We start from the raw sequence: 20,534 nt of genomic DNA on the forward strand, positions 1-20,534 counted from the left end.
ATCTCTGAACATAGTGGGTCAGTAAAAACTGCACTGCAGAATTTTTATCGTGGTCTTTTTAGCACAAAAGTGACCACCACAGGCCTGAGACTGACAAAAGGAGATTACGCTTTGATGTTCATTGTCTGGCACACATCTCCTTAGAATTTAGTCTGAGTAATATTTAAACAAATAAGGATCATCCCAGAAAAATTTGCGTACCTCAATGAAGAATTTTTTACTTATCTTGCGCAATTCAATATACTGACGTGAAACCTGTGGCAAGATAATTCGCAATGTCAGCAAACCAAGGTAATTGGGAGAGTTTAAAAAGTTGTTCATAAAGGAACATGTTATTTATAGGTGTCATCTCAAGGGAATCAAGGAGATAAAGCCTAAAAAGATGGTCAACCACTACTTCTCTACTCCCTTTTTGTCCCGTATTTCTATGTAGAACTCCTGGAGTAGAAGGATCCATCTTATCAAGCGGGGTTTAACATCATTCTTAGAAAGAAGGTACTTCAACGCCACATGATCAGTGTAAATGATGATCTTGGATCCAATCAAGTGGGACCTAAATTTGTCCAAAGTGAATACTATGGCTAAGAGTTCCTTCTCTATAGTATAGTAGTTCACTTGGGCAGAATTTTGAGTTCTACTTGCATGGTGAATCACATAGGGCTTCTTCTCTTTACTCTGGCCTAACACCTCTCTAATAGCATAGTCAGACGCATCGTACATGATCTCAAAAGGGATGCTCTAATTGGATGGCTGCATGATAAGTGCAGTTGTCAACATGCCCTTGAGCTTAGTGAAAGCTTCTTGGCATTGCTCAGTCTACTCGTATGGTGCATTCTTTTGAAGTAGTTGTATAAATCATGAGAGAGATAACTAAAGTCCTTTATAAATTGTCTATAGAATCTGGCGTGTCTTAAAAAGGATTGCACGTCACGTACACTTTTGGGTGGAGGTAGGTTAGAGATAAGGTCAATTTTAGCCTTGTATATCTCAATTCCCTTGGACGAAAATATATGTCCAAGCATTATTCCCTTGGGAACCATGAAATGACAATTCTCCCAATTCAAAATCAAATTCTTTTATTCACATCGCTTCAGTACATTTTTAAGATTTTTCGAACACTTGCTGAAGGATGGACCAAAGATGGAGAAGTCATCCATGAAGACCTCTAAATATTGCCTCACCATGTCAGAAAATATGCTTAACATGCATTATTGAAAAGGGTTGGGGCATTACATAGTCTAGATAGCATCCTTCAATAAGCAAAGGTGCCAAAGGGACATGTGAATGTTGTATTTTCTTGATCTTCAAGGGCTATCTCTATCTGATTGCAGCCCGAATAGCCGTCAAGGAAACAGTAATAAGAATGACTAGCTAGCCTTTCTAAATTTTTATCAATGAAGAGTAAAGGAAAGTGGTCCTTCCTTGTGACGGTATTCAATTTTCTGTAGTCAATGCACATTCTCCAACCAATAGTAACTCTAGCGTGTACGAGTTTATTGTTGGCATTGGCTACTATGGTGATTCTGGACTTCTTAGGAACTACCTGAGTTGGACTCACCCATTGACTGTCGGATATAGGGTATATGATACCCAAATCCAACAATTTAAGTACCTCAGCCTTAACTACTTCCTTCATGTTTGGATTTAATCGACGTTATGGTTGCCAAGAGGTTTTCGCATTATCCTCAAGATGAATGCAGTGAGTACAAATCAAAGGGTAAATTCCCTTAAGATCTGCAATCGACCATTCAAGGGCTCCTTTATGCTCAATGAGAGTGGAAATAAGCACACTCTCTTGTTCCTTCTCTAGATGGGAAGAAATCACCACCGAGTATGTCTCATCTTGACCTAAATAGATATATTTAAGATCAGTGGGCAGAGGTTTTAGGTCAAGCTTTGATGCTTTGAGACTAGACAGTAGAGGCACTACATTAGTTTAACTTCAATTACCGATGTTACATCAAACATTGCATCCATCTCCCTAATCATGTCATCATCTAAATTAGAGGAGTGACCAAGCACGTCTCTAGAGGGTCAGAGTATAGAGTCAGGAGTGATCTATCTTCCATGAAAGAATCAATCAAGTTAATGTCATGGATATCATCTGTAAGACCCATATCCTAGACCGTACTATTCTTTAGGCTTCTGCAGTCCTCCCGGTCGAATTTTGACAACCCGCGACCTGTAATCAGTGTTTGTGTGTGACCTTAAGTCACATCTTATACATCAAAGTCGACTCAACCTGAAACTTGTATCCTAGTGACCGCGTTGTCACTGTGCTTCTAATGTCACATCTAGCGCTCTGATATGATGCCCAGGTCAGGAGTTGTGGGCCCGCGTTTATTTCGTGCAAAACACCCCATGTTGCAGATACTGAGAGAATCTCTACAACACATCACATCAATCCATCAATCAATGTTAAGTACACAACCTTACCTAGCCCATCCCTCTCCCATTCTCCAAAGTCAACTCTCTCCTCCACCTATACCTTTCCATCCCATCTCTTACACAAACTACTCCACCCATCACTCACACATCACTCACCTATCTCATTTCATCCCATCACTTCTCTCTCTCTCTCTCATTTCTCTCCTAAGCAACCCAAGAGAAGCCAACGTTCAAGCCTCCCAAGGAGAAGCTAGGTGTGGCCCACTTCCCTACCCTAAAAGTACTCATCCCCACTATCAAAACTTTATCATCCTCCATCAAAGAAGGAGCTTAGGAGATTAGCATTCCAAGGGACTAGGAAGAAGGCCAATAGGTGTGTGATACACCATTGATTTTTAATTTGATGGCCCACTTGTGATGGGACCCAATTTGATGTATGTGTTGTAATCAAAAGAGGGACCCATAATGGCGGGGTCCCTCCACTACACCGACCTATCTCTCACTCTCGCTATCTCTCTTTCTCTCTCTTTTGTGATGGATTGCGGCCCACTTGATTTAGACCGTCCATTATTGGGCCCCTTCCCGCTCCCCTGGATTAAGTAAAAAAACACAAATATCAGCTTGATCAATGGGGCGGCCCACTGATGTGGACCTCACCATATATATATGTGTTATATGTGTACCGTCCAGTAGCAGGCGCTGCTGGACGTAGGAAAAACACAAACATCTACTGATCTAAACCTCTGGTGGGCCACACCACGTGGACCCACCCTGCTGAACGTGAGGTCCAGCCATCCATTTTCAAGACGTGCAGACTCTCCACCTTGATGTACATGTGGATCATCACCGTCCATTACTTGGACGGTGGGCCACATTAAAGCATGTATTTTATCCAGTCGTCCCACATGCAAGCTGGAGATTTTTAAAATGCAAAAGAAAAAAAATATAATAAAATAATATAATATATAATATTATATATATAGGTATGTGGTGTGCCCATGTGGGACCCACCTGCTAACGGATTGGCTAGCCTACGACGTACTAGCTGTATAGCTATTGTACGTCAGTAGGTCTATGGGACCCACCTCAATGTGTATATCTTGTATCCACATCATCCGTCCCTGGACGGTGTGCTGTGGGACACACCATAACATGTGTTGTCTGGACCGTCCATCTGCTAGACGGTCAGCAGCCTTAGCTGCTGTGAAGTACGTCAGCAAGTTCTGTGGGTCCCACCGTGATGTATGTTTTGTAGTCCACACCGTCCATCTGAGGAAACCCACCGTGAAGTATGTTTTATATTCCACACCGTCCATCTGTGGAAATCCACCATGATGTATGTTTTGTATTCCATGTCGTCCACCTGTTTAATCCAGAATGTCCATCTAGACAGTGGACCAGCGGACCCACAAGCAGTAGTAGCTACTGTATTGACATTTACAAGCTCTGTGGGTCCCGTATGATGTATGTGATCCACCTATCAGGCAGACCACACTACAAATAACAGTGGGGGATTGAACGGCTACCATCAAAATCCTTTAAGGATCACAGGAGTTCTGGATCAATATGATATTTGTTTTTCCTCTTGATTCAGGTCTTTATGACCATATGAATAGATTGTATGGAAAATAAATGTTATGGTGGCCCTGTGTGGATTAAACAGTGGAAATCATTATCTCCATTGTTATTTGTGGTATGGTCCAGATGATCTTCCAATCATCATCTTCGCCGCTATTTAGAGTGCGGTCTAGATAATCTATCGATATGATTCTTTTTTTTTGGAAATGCTCTAAATGATCTCTAAACTAGATGAATTGTGTAGATGGTGCAGCCCATTGATGCGGCCCATTTGATGTACAAGAGACCCATTGGTGTGGTCCATTGGTGTGGCCCATTTGACATATATAAGGCCCACTGGTGCGGCCCATTAATACAACCCACTTGATGTATATGAGACCCATTATGATGTATTTGAGACCCATGGGTTAAGGTCCAATGTGATATATATAAGGACCATGAGTGAGGCCCAATGAGATGTATGTGAGGCCTTTGTGTGAGGCTGAATGTGATGTATATGAGGTCCATTGCGATGTGTGATTCCACCATGATGTATGTAATGATGTTTATGGTGGGCCATGCCTTGGGAGCAATGATGGTTTGACGTCCACATTATAAGAGCAATGATGGTTAAATGTCCGCATTGTAACTCTCCCTAGGGCCCATTGTTAGGCCCATACTTATTGTGTGTAGGCGGTCTAAGCCTATCATCGTTATGAAGAGAGTTTATCACTATATAACATGCTTAGTATAGCTCCCTGATTCATGCCCATACGCATCATATGTACGCTTGATATGAGGAGTGACTACTCATAGCATATGCCTTCGGGCAGATTGCTTACGGGGCTCCCTGATAGGCAGAGTTGCCCACATGAGCGTATGGTACGAGCAGGATTGCTACATGACTAATAGTGTGATTCATGCACCTCGCATTTGTATGACATGATTACTATATGCCCTAGTGACATCAAGGCTATGGCCTCCACATGCATATTGTGGATGGCAGGATCAGACACCGAAAATATTGTTACTAGCATCGAGGCACTATAGATGTCCCTGGGTGAAAATCCCTAAACCCGATGGTACCAAAGGATTCTAACATCAAAACCGAGTGGATACATGAGCACATGAGGGCCGAATACCAGGAGGTTGCATGTCCCACTATGTTATGGTCAGTTGAAAGGGGGTGAGGCCTTACTCACCCGAGGGTAGGGGGCATTACTAAGCTGAGTATGACCAGCTCATGAATGGGTCCACTATTGACCTGTTGGATAGGTATTGGCAGACTATTGGCTAGGTGGATAGTGAGGTTTCTTACGCTCACTTGGACTGCGCACCTGGGAAAGGAACAGTGTCATTTGGAGTGTACTAAACACCGGTGATTATCCAGAGTGAGAACTGTACTGATATTTGATGCTCTAGTGATGAGCTGCATGATATATGAATTTAGATGAGGATTGGCATGCTTGAGTTGCATCTCACATTGTATGGTCTTGATATGGCTGATCGTATTCATGTCTTGCACCATATAGCCTTGGTACGGTTGATTCCATTCATGTATTCATCAGCATGATTCCACATTACTCTAATATTACATTCTAAGCACGCTCATATTGCTCACACACATACACCACCCTCTAAGCTTTCTATAAGCTTATGCACGATTGATGTGTGTAATTAATGCTAGGACGCCGCAGCAGCATTGAGATTGGGGTGTGCAGCAGACTTCTGGAGCTTCAGATTCTGTTATTGTATTTCCCTTTATACGCATTATACTCAAAGTTTTTTTATTATAGTGGATTTGTGATGATGTTATTGGTTATTGTTTATGGGTTATGCTTATGGTTATGCTTACTACGAATTAAATTCATGTTGAAAATCCTCCTTGTAGGATCTAAGGATCGGAACCTGGTGTATGGGTGCCGAGAGGTGAGAACGGGGTACTACGGCAGCTGTCGGCGCCGGATTCAACGATCGGGAATTTTGTGAGCCCGATTTCTAAGTTTGGGGCTTGACAGAAGTTGATATCAGAGCATAACTTGGTAATAACTGAGAACAACATCACATGTTTGCCATAAGTTCAGAACAACTAGGTCCCGAGAGCATAACCTTCCGATTTAGTTCCCTAACGTGCATGCCTTCGAGAGTTTTCAAGGTTGATAGCTGCATTTATTCTTCCCTGTAGGACATACCACCCAGGAGAGCGACCTGAGCGACTCCTACTTCACCACCCGAGGCTCCCACTCTACCACCTACGACTCCCACTGTACCACCAAAGATCTCTGCTCCCCAGCCTGAGGATGTCGTTTCTCCACCTAAGACTGGTGGGGATCTGACCGTACCCATGAGTGCCTCCCAGTTACAGTAGATGTTGCAGATTATGATAGCTGCCTTTTAAGGGCAGGGCAGGCACCCCATTGTTTCGCCCATCCAGGCAGAGCAGGAGTGCATGAACGCCATTCTTCGAGAGTTTCGACGGCTCGATCCCTAACGTTTCCAGGGCGAGCAAGATCCAACAGCAGCCGAGAGGTGACGCTCCAATGTGGAGAAGATTTTTTATACGATGGCATGTATGACTCATCAGTGGGTCCAGTTAGTCATATTTCTTCTCCACAGTGAAGCTGAGCACTGGTGGACCCTTGTTACCCGTGTTGCAGGGCCTGATTTTGCCTGGACATGGGAGGATTTTGTTAACCGATTTAACCAACAGTACTTCTCCAACCATATTCGTCGGCAGTGAGCGTTAGAGTTCAAGACCTTGGTGCAGGGAGACATGTATATGGCATAGTATGTGGCTCATTTCGTGCTGCTATCAAGGTTAACGCCATATTTGGTTGATGATGAGGATCGAAAGGCCCGCCATTTTGAGAACGTCTTGCGTTACGGTCTTCTAGGCCGTGTTGTTGGGCATGAGCTCCCGACTTTTCAGGCAGTAGTGTGGAGGGCTCAGATTTATGAGACTGAGTGGGCTGGCACGCAGAGTGATCGAGATCAGAAGAGAGACCGAAAGAGACATGCCCCCTCCGGTAGCTCTAACAGCATTGACAAGCATAGAGGCACAGGAGCCACCCATCCGCTAGAGCACCAGCAACACCAGCGCCACCTCAGAGGCCATTTACAAGGACTTGTTTTGGATGTGGTGGGATAGGACACCGCATACATGAGTGCCCCTGCCCTCAACAATAGCAACAACTGAGAGGGCCACAACAGCCTCCACCACAGCAACGACCGCAACCACCTCAGCCGTCAAGACATCATCAACAATAAAGATAGCAGTAAAGTCCGCCACAGAGCCAGCAACAGCAGGAGGGACCTCAGAGGGGACAGGCACCTCCCCATCCAGCTCAGGATAGGTTCTATGCAGCTCAGTAGGACCCGCAGTCCTCCGGAGTCTTTAAAGGTATACTTCCTGTCTCTACAGGCATCGCTCGAGTTTTGTTTGATTCTGGCGCTTCGCATTCTTTTATGTCCGAGGAATTCTGCCGTTCGACTAGATTACCGACAGAGTCTACTCGCGAGGGGTTGACTGTATCGATGCCCTTAGGGAAGACTACAGTATTGGGCCGATTTTACTCGTCTTGCCCCATTCTAGTTGGTGATATCTTTTTTCCTGCTGACCTATTCCTGTTGCCGATGTCCGAGTTTGATGTCATCCTAGGCATGGATTGGCTTGTCGAGTATCACGCGATCTTGGATTGCTCCTCAAGGACAGTCACGTTTTGTATACCAGGCTTACTTCAATTCCAGTTCATTGCTGAGCCCAGAGGAGAGCCGTTATCTTGTTTGATGTCCTACGCAGTTGAGGAGTCCATGGTAGTGAGAGTCAATTAGTTGCCTGTGGTTTGCAATTTTTCCAATGTATTTCAAGAGATTCCAAGATTGCCGTCGCACCCGCATATTGAGTTTTAAATTGATCTTATGCCCGGTACCGTGCCTATCTCAAAGGCCCCGTATCATATGGCACTGATGGAGTTAAGAGAGCTACAATGGCATTAGACGAGTTACGTGAGTTAGGATTCATTCGTCCGAGCAGTTCACCTTGAGGAGCCCCGGTACTCTTCATCAGAAAGAAGGATGGCTCGTTGAGGCCCTACGTGGATTACCGCAAGCTCAACCGAGTCATGATCAAGAACAAGTATCCACTCCCGAGGATAGATGATTTGTTTGATCAGCTGAAGGGTGCACAGTTCTTTTCGAAGATTGACCTGCATTCCGATTATCATCAGATTCGGGTCCGAGAGGAGGACATCCCAAAGACAGCTTTCAAGACGCGTTATGGTCATTTTGAGTTTCAAGTCATGTCCTTCGGACTAACAAATGCTCCTTCAGTATTCATGCAGTTGATGAACGAGGTCTTCCATCCATATCTCGATCAATTTATTGTAATCTTCATCGACGACATTCTGATCTATTCGAGGACTCATGAGGAGTATGAACAGCATCTGGAGATTGCATTGCAGACCCTCCGTGCCCACCAGGTGTATGCGAAGCTGGAGAAGTGCGAGTTTTGGCATAAGGAGTTAAAGTTCCTCAGTCACGTAGTGACGAGGGAGGGTGTCACAATGGACCCCTCAAAGGTTAAGGCACTACATCAATGGGACCAGCCCACGAGCGCATCCGAGATTCGTAGTTTCTTTGGTTTGGCGGGTTACTATCATTGAGGGCTTTTCCCATATTACAGCCCCGTTGACCAAGTTGACTCAAAAGGGCACAGAGTTTATTTGGAGCAATGCCTGTGAGCGAGCATTTATAGAGCTGAAGGACCGCCTCACGTCCGCTCCTATCCTCACTCTTCCCTCTAGGATTAATGGATTCATTGTATTTACCGATGCTTCGCGTATTAGCTTGGGTGCTATCCTAATGTAGCACAGGAGACCAGTGGCTTATATGTCTTGCCAGCTCAAGGTCCATGAGTTGAACTACTTCGTGCACGATTTGGAGCTAGCATTAGTCGTCTTCGCACTAAAGGTGTGGAGGCACTATCTCTATGGGATTAGGTTCAAGCTCTTCTCCGACCACAAGAGCTTGAAGTACCTATTCTCTCAGTCCGAGCTGAACATGAGGTAGAGGCATTGGATGGAACTCCTAAAGGATTATGATTTTGATCTCCAGTACCACCCAGGCAGGGCAAACATGGTGGTGGATGCCCTCAGCCATCAGCCACAAGGCCTAGTGGCACACATGATAATTCAAGAGTGGAAGATGCTCGAGGATATAGCAGAGTATGACTTTAAGTTTGGTCTAAAGTCTTCTATCGTGCAGTTATTGAGCCTGTCAATTCAACCCTCTCTTGTTGCAAGGGTGATCAAGGCTCAGCAGACAGATGACTCGTTACAAGGTTACCGAGTAGAGGCCTCATCCAAAGAGTAGGCAGATTGGCAGATTAGTTCAGATGGTGGACTTTACTTCAGAGGCCGATTATGTCCCGGATATTCTTGAGTTGTGCAGAGATCTTATGACCGAGGTACATCAATCGCGATTTTCTATCCACCCTGGATTGATGAAGATGTATCAAGATATGAGGCGATAGTATTTTTAGGCGAGGATCAAGCACCTGATCGCCAATTTTATGGCTGAGTGTGACACATGCCAAGGTGTCAAGGCCGATCATCAGAGACCCCCTGGTCCATTGCAGCTGTTGAGCGTCCCGATGTGGAAGTGGGAGCACATGTCAATAGATTTCATATGGGCTTGCCGAGGACTTAGCGCAGTCATGACACCATCTAGGTTGTTGTGGATCGTCTAACGAAGTTGGCACATTTTGTTACGATTCATGCGATTTGGTCTTTGGACCGGCTTGCGAGGTTATTCATTGAGGAGATTGTGAAATTGCATGGCATTCTAGTTTCAATTATTTCTGACTAAGACTCGACGTTTACGCCTCAGTTTTGGGGGAGCTTTCAGAGAGCGATGAGGTCTATTTTGCAGATCAGCACTGCGTACCATCCACATACCAATGGCCAGACCGAGAGGGTCAACCAGATCCTTGAGAATATACTTCAGGCCTACATGATTGACTTTGTGGGTAGCTGGGATGAGCATCTACGATTCGCTGAGTTCACATACAACAACAGCTTTCAGGCAACCATTGGCATGGCTCGTTTTGAGGCACTATATGGAAAACCATGCAGATCTACGAGTTATTGGGCCGAGGTCGGAGAGCGGCATCTCCTAGGTCCCGAGCTTGTGTAAAAGATGTCAGAGGCTATTGATATCATCAAGCAAAGGATGCGCACAACTCAAAGCTGACAGAAGAGTTTTACTGATCGCCGGTGCCGTCCCTTGTAGTTCATTGTTAGGGACAGAGTGTATCTCAAGGTCTAACCCATGAAGGGTGTGGTTCGGTTTGGAGCGAAGGGCAAGCTTATCCTGAGATTTATTAGACCTTTCAAGATCATTAGGCGCGCTGGTGCCTTGGCTTATCGACTTGCCTTACCATCTCAGTTGTTTGGCGTCCACAACATTTTCCATATCTCTATGTTGAGGAAGTGTGGGTCAGACATCGTTCCGGTTATTGATTGGCAGCTATTGGAGGTTCATGAGGACACTTCTTACATTGAGCAGCCAGTTCATATCCTTGATCAGAAGGAGCAGGCTTCTGGACCAAGGTCATCCCTTTGGTGAAGGTGCAGTGGGGTCACCATTCTGTTGATGAGGCGTCTTAGGAGTGTGAGGCCGAGATTCGAGAGCGCTAACCACATCTCTTTGATGATTGATTATATGTTGTATCTTGTATGATGTCTCTGATTTTATATGATGATGTTATGTTTCCTCTTCCTTATGAGTTATGTGTGGTTGCAATAACTGTGTAAATTTCGAGGATAAAATTTTTATTAGGAGGGGAGACTTGTAAGACCCGTATCCTAGTCTGTACTATTCCGTAGGCTTCCGTAGTCCTCTCGGTGGAATTTCGGTAACCCGTGACCTGTAATCGGCGTTTATGCATGTAATCGGCGTTTATACACATAATTAAGGTAGCTGAGATTCACATCGCAGCCCTCATACAAAGTACTCCCAGATAACATCTAGCTCATTTAGACATTCGTATAAACACTCTAGACTACATACATCAACGTACATGACGTATGTTGATCACACAGGTATTAGGCCAAATCCTTTCACTAGGGAGTTGCCCCATATATAACACGCATGCACCCATAACGGATAGTCATGGCAAGCATGAATCCAAGTTCCATGTTCATTCATTCATTTCCACAAACACTTTGACTACACACTTCAACATACATAACGTATGTTGGCCGTGACATGATTTAGGGCAAGTCCTTTCGCTAAGGAGTTGTCTCATATATAACAAGCATAAATCCACGACAAATAATCATGTTAGGCACAAATCCAAATTCCATACGTATTCAAACATCTCAACATATACATAGAATATACTATATTCAACATAGTTCATATATGATTGTAAAGCGAAACAGACGACTCATTTTTCATGTGAAATAGCACCCACCTCAGTTATAAATCATTAACCGACATTGAAAGCCTTGAAAACCATAACCTATACGTTTATAGTCCGCACCTTAGACCAGAAATGGTACAACGGATTCGATTTAGACGATAAGTCTTCATCAACAGTGAATAGATAACCTAAAGCATGAACTAGATTAGCTACATCGACACTAAGACTATTCTAGGTTCCAAAATAGGTTAGGGTTTGATTGACTTACCCAAATATGAGATTAGAATCACCGGAATAGCGATTCAGATGCGGTGGATTAGACACGTAGAGTAACTGGGAGGAATCCCAAGATGATTAACCAACTTCTCTCTCTCTTTTCTCTCTTCTCTCTCCTAGGTTTTCTAAATTCGTATGGAATGAGAGAGTGATGGTTTAAGACCCTTATATAGGCCCAATATTGATGAAAATAGCCCCAGGGCCAAGGTATACTTAGATTATAACCAATTCGGGTCTATTTCGGTCCAACGGAGCACTTCTGGTGGTCCCTTTTTCACGTGCGGTCGGACTTAAGCTCACTGACCATGGATCTAGGTCAGACTGAGTTTTCGTACCGATCGGATTTACAGATCAGCCGTGGCGGACCAATCTCAATTCAATGGTCACCAAAACTCGATCAGGTCCACAAGCACTATGACAAGCTTGGGCCATCTTCCCTGATCCGATGGTGAAATTGGGTAAGAATCCAACGGTCAAATTGCTTAAAATCGTCGCGCAAGCGACACGACTTAGATTTCATAATTTATATTTAATGTCTCACCGTTCTCACACTCTTTACTCCAGACTCAAATAAATCGTCTCAGGACATCATCTGGACTTGATTTTCGAGGTAATTATCAAGTCTAACTAGGCGGTCATAATTGTCTAAGTTTATCGCTATCGGATTTTCGACGTGCGGTCAAGGTCCGAAACAAAGTTTCACGATGCTCCCAAGAGCAACTGGGTTTAGAGATTGATCCTAGGTTTCTAAGTAATGTAGCATTAGCAGTCCTACTCATTTTGGGTCTATTAATTCATATTTAAAGTGGTTCAAGCTAATTCTACTGATTGTTCAGTTTAGTACTTAACCAAATTCTACCCTAATTATGGCAGAATACGATCCTAGGGCCATTCTATGCCCCGTTTTTGGTACTTCTAGTTATTATATTATTTTAATTATTTTTCTAGTAGTTCACCATCATGTTTACCCCATGTCCACCAATTTTCATGATATTTTGTGTTGTAGAAAAATTCTAAAAATTCCAGAAGCAGCAGCTGTCCAACAAGTGATTTTCGGAAAGTTGTCACAACAACCTACTTTAAACTATATTATATATTTTATTATATTTTTCACATATTTTTATATAAAACTAGACTCATTTATCTTCAATCTAATTTTTTGAATCACCTAAATCGGAGTTATAACAAGGGAGATATGATTTTTCAATGTTGGACAAAATGCATAGAAAAATGTAGAAAACGGGCTGCCCAATCCGCTGTACGGACGAGGCCTCGCCAAATCGGTGAGCCCCTCGCCGGTCACTGGACATATGCCCCCCCCCCGGAGTTGTCGGAAACATGTGAGACCCACCCCGGGTCCCCCCGAATTAAGTCGTTTGGGCCCACGAGTCCGTGTGAGGCGTTTTCGGGTCCAATTTACAAACTGGAATGAGTTACGCAACATAAAATATATGATTTTTGGGTAGGAGATGCTAATCTATCCAACTAACCTATTTATTTTATTAGATTCTAAAATTTTAAGGGTCAAAAACCCATTTCGTCCATTTATTTACTATTTATGGTAAGCTTTAGTTTTAGTATTGTTCTTCATCATTTATACCCTAGGATTGGTATGTATTATGAATGTTCTTAGAAAAATTTAAAGGATAGGATAATGAAAGGTGAGATTTCGAAGGAAAATGGTTAAAAAGGGACTTTATGCTTTGGGATTGAGCTTTGAGAGTGTTATGGTTGACCCATTGCCTAAGGACGTCTAAATCTAGGTTGGCAAAAATCCAGGGTGTTACATGAGGAAACCCACCGTGATGTATGTTTTGTATTCCACGTCGTCCATCTGTGGAAACCCATCGTGATGCATGTTTTGTATTCCATGCAGTCCATCTGTGGAAACCCACCGTGATGTATGTTTTGTATTCCACGCCGTCCACCTGTTTAATCTAGAACATCCATCTGGATGGTGGACCAGCGGACCCTCAAGCAGTAGTAGCTGTTGTATTGACGTCTGTAAGCTCTGTGGGTCCCGTATGATGTATGTGATCCACCTATCAGAAGGACCACACTGCAAATAATAGTGGGGGATTGAACGGCTACCATTGAAATTCTTTAAGGATCACAGGAATTCTGGATCAATATGATATTTGTTTTTCCTCTTGATTCAGGTGTAATGACCTGGAAAATTTTGTGCCAAGACCCGAGTACTACCTCTATTTTTCCTCAGAAGCTAGTTGTGGGGTAATTAGCCCTAAACTTGATTGCTTGTGAAATTTGCATCAATCACTTTAAATTTGATCTGCATGACTCAAAACCTGTAGAATAGTTAGCGCTATGTTACTCTGAAATCTGGGATTCATCACTAAATCCAGTTGCTCTTGGGAATTTTTAGAAACTTTGGATCGGACCTGGACCACGCGTCGAAAGTCCGATAGCGATGATCTTAGGCAGTATTGGTCACCATGTTGGACTTGGCCATCACCTCAAAAATCAAGTCCAGATGATGTTCTGGGTCGATTTGATTGAGTCCGGAGTGAAGAGTGTGAGAACGGTGAGAAATTAAATATGCTTTTATGAAATCTGAGTCGTGTCGCTTGCGCGATGATTTTAAGCAATCTGACCATTGGATTTTGACCCAATTTCACTCTCGGATCAGGGAAGGTGGCCCAGGCATGTCATAGTGCTTGTGGACCTGATCGAGTTTCGGTGACCGTTGAATTGAGTGTGGTCCGCCACGACTGATCTGTAGATCCGATCGGTACGAAAACTCAGCCTGACCTAGATCCATGGTCAGTGAGCTTAAGTCCGACCACACGGGGAAAAAGGCCCACCAGAAGTGTTCCGTTGGATCGAGAGAGGCCTGTTTTGGTTATAACCTAAGTATACCTTGACCCTGGGGTTATTTTCATCAATGTTAGACCTATATATAGACCTTGAAACCCTAACTCTCTTTTCGATACGAATTTCCTAACCCTGGCTAAGAAAGAGAGACAAAAAGAGAGAAAGTGAGAGAGAAGTTGGTGAATCATCTTAGATTCTTTCCTGTTACTCTTCATCCTTAAACCTCCACTTTTGAATCGTTATTCCGGCGATTCTAAGTTCTTCCTTGGGTAAGTTAACCTAACCCTAATCTGTTGTAGAGCTTAGAATAGTCGATGTGTTGTAGTAGCTCATTTATATCCTTGTCTTAGGTTATCTTGTCGCCGTTGACGAAGACATATCGTCTGAATCAGTTCGGTGTTCTATTTCTGGTTTAAGGTGCGGACTTTAATCGTATAGGTTATGGTTTTCAAGGCTTTCAATGCCAGTGAATGGTTTATTCTTGTTATGGATGAGATTTCACATGTCAAATGCTATGTTTATTTTGCATTCCTGATATGTAAGTGTTATATTGAGATTTGCGTATTCTATGTATGTGTAGGAAGTACCGTATACGTATAAGATATGAACCTGTGTTTGCCATGATTATCTGTCATGTACCTATGCTAATTGTATGTGTGACAACTCCTTGGTAAAAGGAATTGTCCAAATGCGTTTATTTCAACATACGTCATGTATGTTGCACTATGTATTCTAAATGTTTGTAGAAATCTCTGAATGGTTTAAAGTGCAACATATTAACCTAATTGCGGGCATTGAGAAGCGATTCTCAACACTCCTATTAATGTGTATGATTTATCACATGCAAGTCATATTCCTTGTTGTTTAAGTTCAAGTATTGCTTATGTGTGAATCCATGTTAAGTTGATACTCTTCAAATGCTTACATACCACATGATTTGAGTTGTTGTTCCATTACAATTCTAGATTGTTGATATGAATATCTGTTGTGGTGGAATGTATTTGAGACTATGAATTAGTCCAGGAAATCGGTAATCGGCCTTGAGTTCGTGGCTGAGGTTGTTTTCACCATGTAGGACGTGATTAGACGAACCCGGGTCGCATTAAAGTTGTCGGCAGTGGTTTAGCCACACAGAGTGTTTGCGCACTCTATGTCGTTCAACCCAATGTGCGCTCGTGCTAGTCGAGTTCGTCAAGTAACCCGATTGTCCGATGTATCTTCACCATGTATGGACGTTATTGTTTGAATCTAGGGTACCAAACTTACCGATGAAATCCTGTTAACCATGGTACCTTGATCCGCTAAGACTCATGAGCTGGACATGGTGGTATGGGACACTGTGGTCGAGCTATCGGCCTACGCTGGGGTGACGAGCCTCCCCGTAGTGACCAGTAAGCAACCAGACTCATGAGCCGATTATGGTGGTATGGGACACTATATTCATGCTGTCGGCCTACATTGATTGGTGACGAGCCCTTTGTAGTGACCTTGAGCATACCTGGATACCGCATTGAGGTGACGAGCCTTATTGTAGTAACAAAGGTATAATAGGCGTGCATTGATTGGTGACGAGCCCTTTGCAACAACCTGAAACCATATGATCGTATGAGATGTCTAGGACTGACGACCCTAGAATGGATCACTGTTTGGAAATTGATATGAGGAAGGTACCTTAGCTTCCCAATCCTGCTGTATGAAAAAGACTAATAACAACTCCGTAATCATGTTCATGCACCGCATTGCCTGTGCCTGGAAGAGGTGGAGCACTTGAGGTGATGTCATGCGTAACGTAAGATGTAGATGCTGAGGGTGTACAAGCGAGGGCACGCATCATTCTGCATACATCCTTGCACTAACAAGAGTACTTAGGACATGTTTAATTGTTCTGCTTTATCATTACTGCTTGATTGAATTGATAACATGTTAACCTTTGCTTTATTGTTCCAGTGAGTTGATCACTCACTCCCACGTTCTGGGGCGGTGTTAAACACCCACCAGACTCTATCTTAGTTGCAGATATTGATGCGACCTCTGAGGCCGAGCTAGAGTTCGAGGATGATGAGGCTGCATTTTCTTTTATGCAGTTTTCAGGCGGGTTCTAGTGAGCCTCGTTCTGATGCGTGGGATTCTGAAATTTCTTTTTGGGAATAGATGATGTAATTTGATACTTTTAATTTTGATAACAACACTTGTAATATGACCTGGTATGTATATGTATTTCAGGAATTTGCACATGTACACATATATTTCTTTAAGTCTTTCACTTACATTCTTCACTTATCCCTGAATTATATTTGCAGTTTGGCTTAATATATTCCATGTTTTACGCACTCATACAGACAACATACATCCATCATTCAATATATTGCATAAGTGATGTTTTGAAACTCGGGAGCTGAGTTATGCTCGACCCCCGAATTTCAGGGCGTTACATCAGGTCTTTGTGACCATATGAACAAATTGGATGGAAAATAAATGTTATGGTGGCCCTATGTGGATTAAACAGTGGAAATCATTATCTCCACTGTTATTTGTGGTATGGTCTAGATGATCTTCCAATCATCATCTCCACCGCTATTTCGAGTGCGGTCCCTATGATCAGTCGATATAATTCATTTTTTTTGGAAATGCTCTAAATGATCTCTAAAATAGATGAATGGTGTAGTTGGTGTGGCACATTGATGCAGCCCATTTGATGTATATGAGGCCCATTGATGCGGCCCATTTAACATATATAAGGCCCATTGGTGCGACCCGTGTGATGCGGCCCACTTGATGTATATAAGGCCCATTGGTGCGGCCCATTGATACGGCCCACTTGATGTATATGAGGCCCATTGTGATGTATTTGAGGTTCATGGGTTAAGGTCCAATGTGATGTATATAAGGACCATGAGTGAGGCCTAATGAGATGTATGTGAGGCCTATGTGTGAGGCCAAATGTGATGTATATGAGGTCCATTGCGATGTGTGATTCCACCATGATGTATGTAATGATGTTTATGGCAAGTCATGCCTTGGGAGCAATGATGGTTTGACGTCCACATTGTAAGAGCAATGATGGTTAAATGTCTGCATTGTAACTCTCCTTAGGGCTCATTGTTAGGTCTATACTTGTTATGTGTAGGCGGTCTAGGTCCATCTTCATTATGAAGAGAGTTTATCATCATATAACATGCTTAGTATAACTCCATGATTCATGCCCATACACATCATATGTATGCTTGATATGTGGAGTGATTGATCATAGCATATGCCTTCGAGAAGATTGTTTAAGGGGCTCCCTGATAGGCAGAGTTGCCCCACATGAGCGCGCAGTACGCGCAGGATTGCTATATGACTGATAATGTGATTCATGCGCCTCACATTTGTATGACATGATTACTATATGCCTAACAACATCAAGGTTATGGCCTCCATAGGCATATCGTGAATGGCAAGATCGAACACCGAAAATACTGTTACTAGTATCGGGGAGTCCTCGGGTGAAAATTCCTAAACCCGATGGTACCAAAAGATAACTCCAACATCGAGACCGAGTGGATACATGAGCTCACGAGGGCCGAATACCAAGAGGTCGCATCTCCCACTATGTCATGATCGGTTGGAAAGGGGTGAGGCCTTACCCACCTGAGGGTAGAAGGCATTGCTAGGCTGAGTATGACCAGCTCATGAATGGGTCTGCTATCGATGTGCCGGATAAGTATTGGCAGGCTATTGGCCATGCGAATAATGAGGTTTCTTACGCTCACTTGAACTGCGCGCCTGGGAAAGGGGCAGTGTCATTTGGAGTGTACTAAACCCTGGTGATTATCCAGAGTAAGAACTGTACTGATATTTGATGCTCTAGTGATAAGTTGCATTGATATGTGGATTCGGATGAAGACTGGCATGCTTGAGTTACATCTCACATCACATGGTCTTGATATGGCCAATAGCATTCATGTCTTGCACTGCATAGCCTTGGTACGGCTGATTGGTTTCATGTACTCATCAGCATGATTCCCCATTACTCTGATATTGCATTCTAAGTATGCTCATATTGCGCACATACATACAACAACCTCTAAGATTTCTATAAGCTTATGCATGATTGATGCATGCAGGTGACACTAGGACGTCGTAGCAACATTGAGATTAGGGTGTGCAATAGACTTTTGGAGCTTCCGATTTTGTTATTGGATTCACCTTTATGCGCATTGTACTCAAAGTTTTTTATCATAGTGGATTTGTGATGATGTTTTTGATTGTTATTTATGGGTTATATTTATGGTTATGCTTACTGCGAATCAAATTTATGTTGAAAATCCTCCTTGTAGGATCCCAGGATAGAAACCTAGTGTATGAGTGCCGGGAACCGAGAATGGGGTACTACGGAGGCTGTCAGCACTAGATTCGGCGATCAGAAATTTTATGAGCCTAGTTTTTGAGTTTGGGATGTGACATCATCAACATCTTCTGACTGTTTGCTCATGTTGAAAAAGATGTTGAGTTCCGATGTCATATTCCAGAAGGATAAATTCATAATTACATTCCTATAATTAATGATTGCATTTGATGTAGCAAGAAATGGGCGACCAATAATAATTGAAATTTGATTGCTCATATCTATGATGGGTTGAGTATCCAAGATACTAAAGTCTATTGGATAGTAAAATTTATCAACTTGGACCAACACATCCTCAATCATCCCTCTTGGTACATGAACTGAGCGATCGGCAAGTTGTAATGTGGTCCAGGTGGGTTTTAATTCACCTAGACCCAATTGTTCATATACCGAGTAAGGGATTAAATTTACACACGCCCCTAAGTCAAGAAGTGCATGCTCAATCTAGTGATTCCCAATTATACATGTGATAGTTGGGCTACCAGGATCTTTATATTTTTGTGGCACATCATGCTTGAGGATGGCACTCATCTTTTCTGTCAGAAGAATTTTCTTTTGAATGTTTTGTCGTCTTTCGGTAGTGCATAGGTCTTTCAAAAATTTGGCATATGAAGGAATTTGTTTAACGGCATGTAACACCCCGTGCTTTTCAGCACTCGAGTGTTACCATATAACCTAACTTAGTATAAGTACAAACCTAACCTAAACAAACATTCACGTGCATTCTAGTCAAAATCCGACCATTGAAAGCAATCCGCACCCATACATCAAGCTATCCATCTATTAATCTTCAAGACGAACCATCACGTCGTTAGAAAAACCTATTCTTAGGATTCTAATTTCATTAATAAACAAATCTAACCAACCATCGTATATTTAAATTTATGGATCACGAAATCCACCGTTCAGTAGGTTACAACATCCCGTTGGATTATCTATCCTTTGGAAACACAAATCGGATCACCTACTCCCATATTTGACTACCAGATCACACATAAATACTTCTTAGGGTTCCTAGGACTGTTAATAACTAAAGATGAGTCAATTCAATCATTGAATTATTTGAATCATTAGGATGTCAAGAGTTGGTAAGTGGACGTTCACTTGGTATGGCTCACTTACAAATTTAAAATAATCTAATTTTTCATATCAAAGCCCTATAGGCAACTGATTAAGTAAATAAATGGCGTTAATTAAGATGCAAACCACAATAAACAACTTAGAAAATAATAATAATATTATTATTGTTATTGTTATTATTATTATTATTATTATTAAAAAGTTTGTAAAAAGGATAGTTAATATTATAAGTGTGTATTAGGCCATATGATCCATAATCCAAGCACTAAATTCTACTTAAGTGGTCCCGTGGACCTTTTCACCGTAGATGATAAGTTTGGATGTAATCTGACCATTAGATCGAGGCAAATCCACAAATATGATCAGAATCAAGTCGTGGGGCCCACTCAAGTGTTGCATCTATAAACCATTCAGCCAGGGGTCCCAGCTAGAACCCCCTAAACAGATTAACGGCGTAGATTTCATGTAAGCATGACGATGGGCCTCACCTTGAAGTGCGAGTGCACGAAAGGAGTGTGCACCCACTGTGCATTGAATTGCAGACCAAGTCAAACCTAGTTTGACTCGATGATTTTCGAAAAAAGGAAATAT

The sequence above is a fragment of the Magnolia sinica genome, chromosome 3, assembly GCF_029962835.1.
Source record: "Magnolia sinica isolate HGM2019 chromosome 3, MsV1, whole genome shotgun sequence".
NCBI classification, from domain to species: domain Eukaryota; kingdom Viridiplantae; phylum Streptophyta; class Magnoliopsida; order Magnoliales; family Magnoliaceae; genus Magnolia; species Magnolia sinica.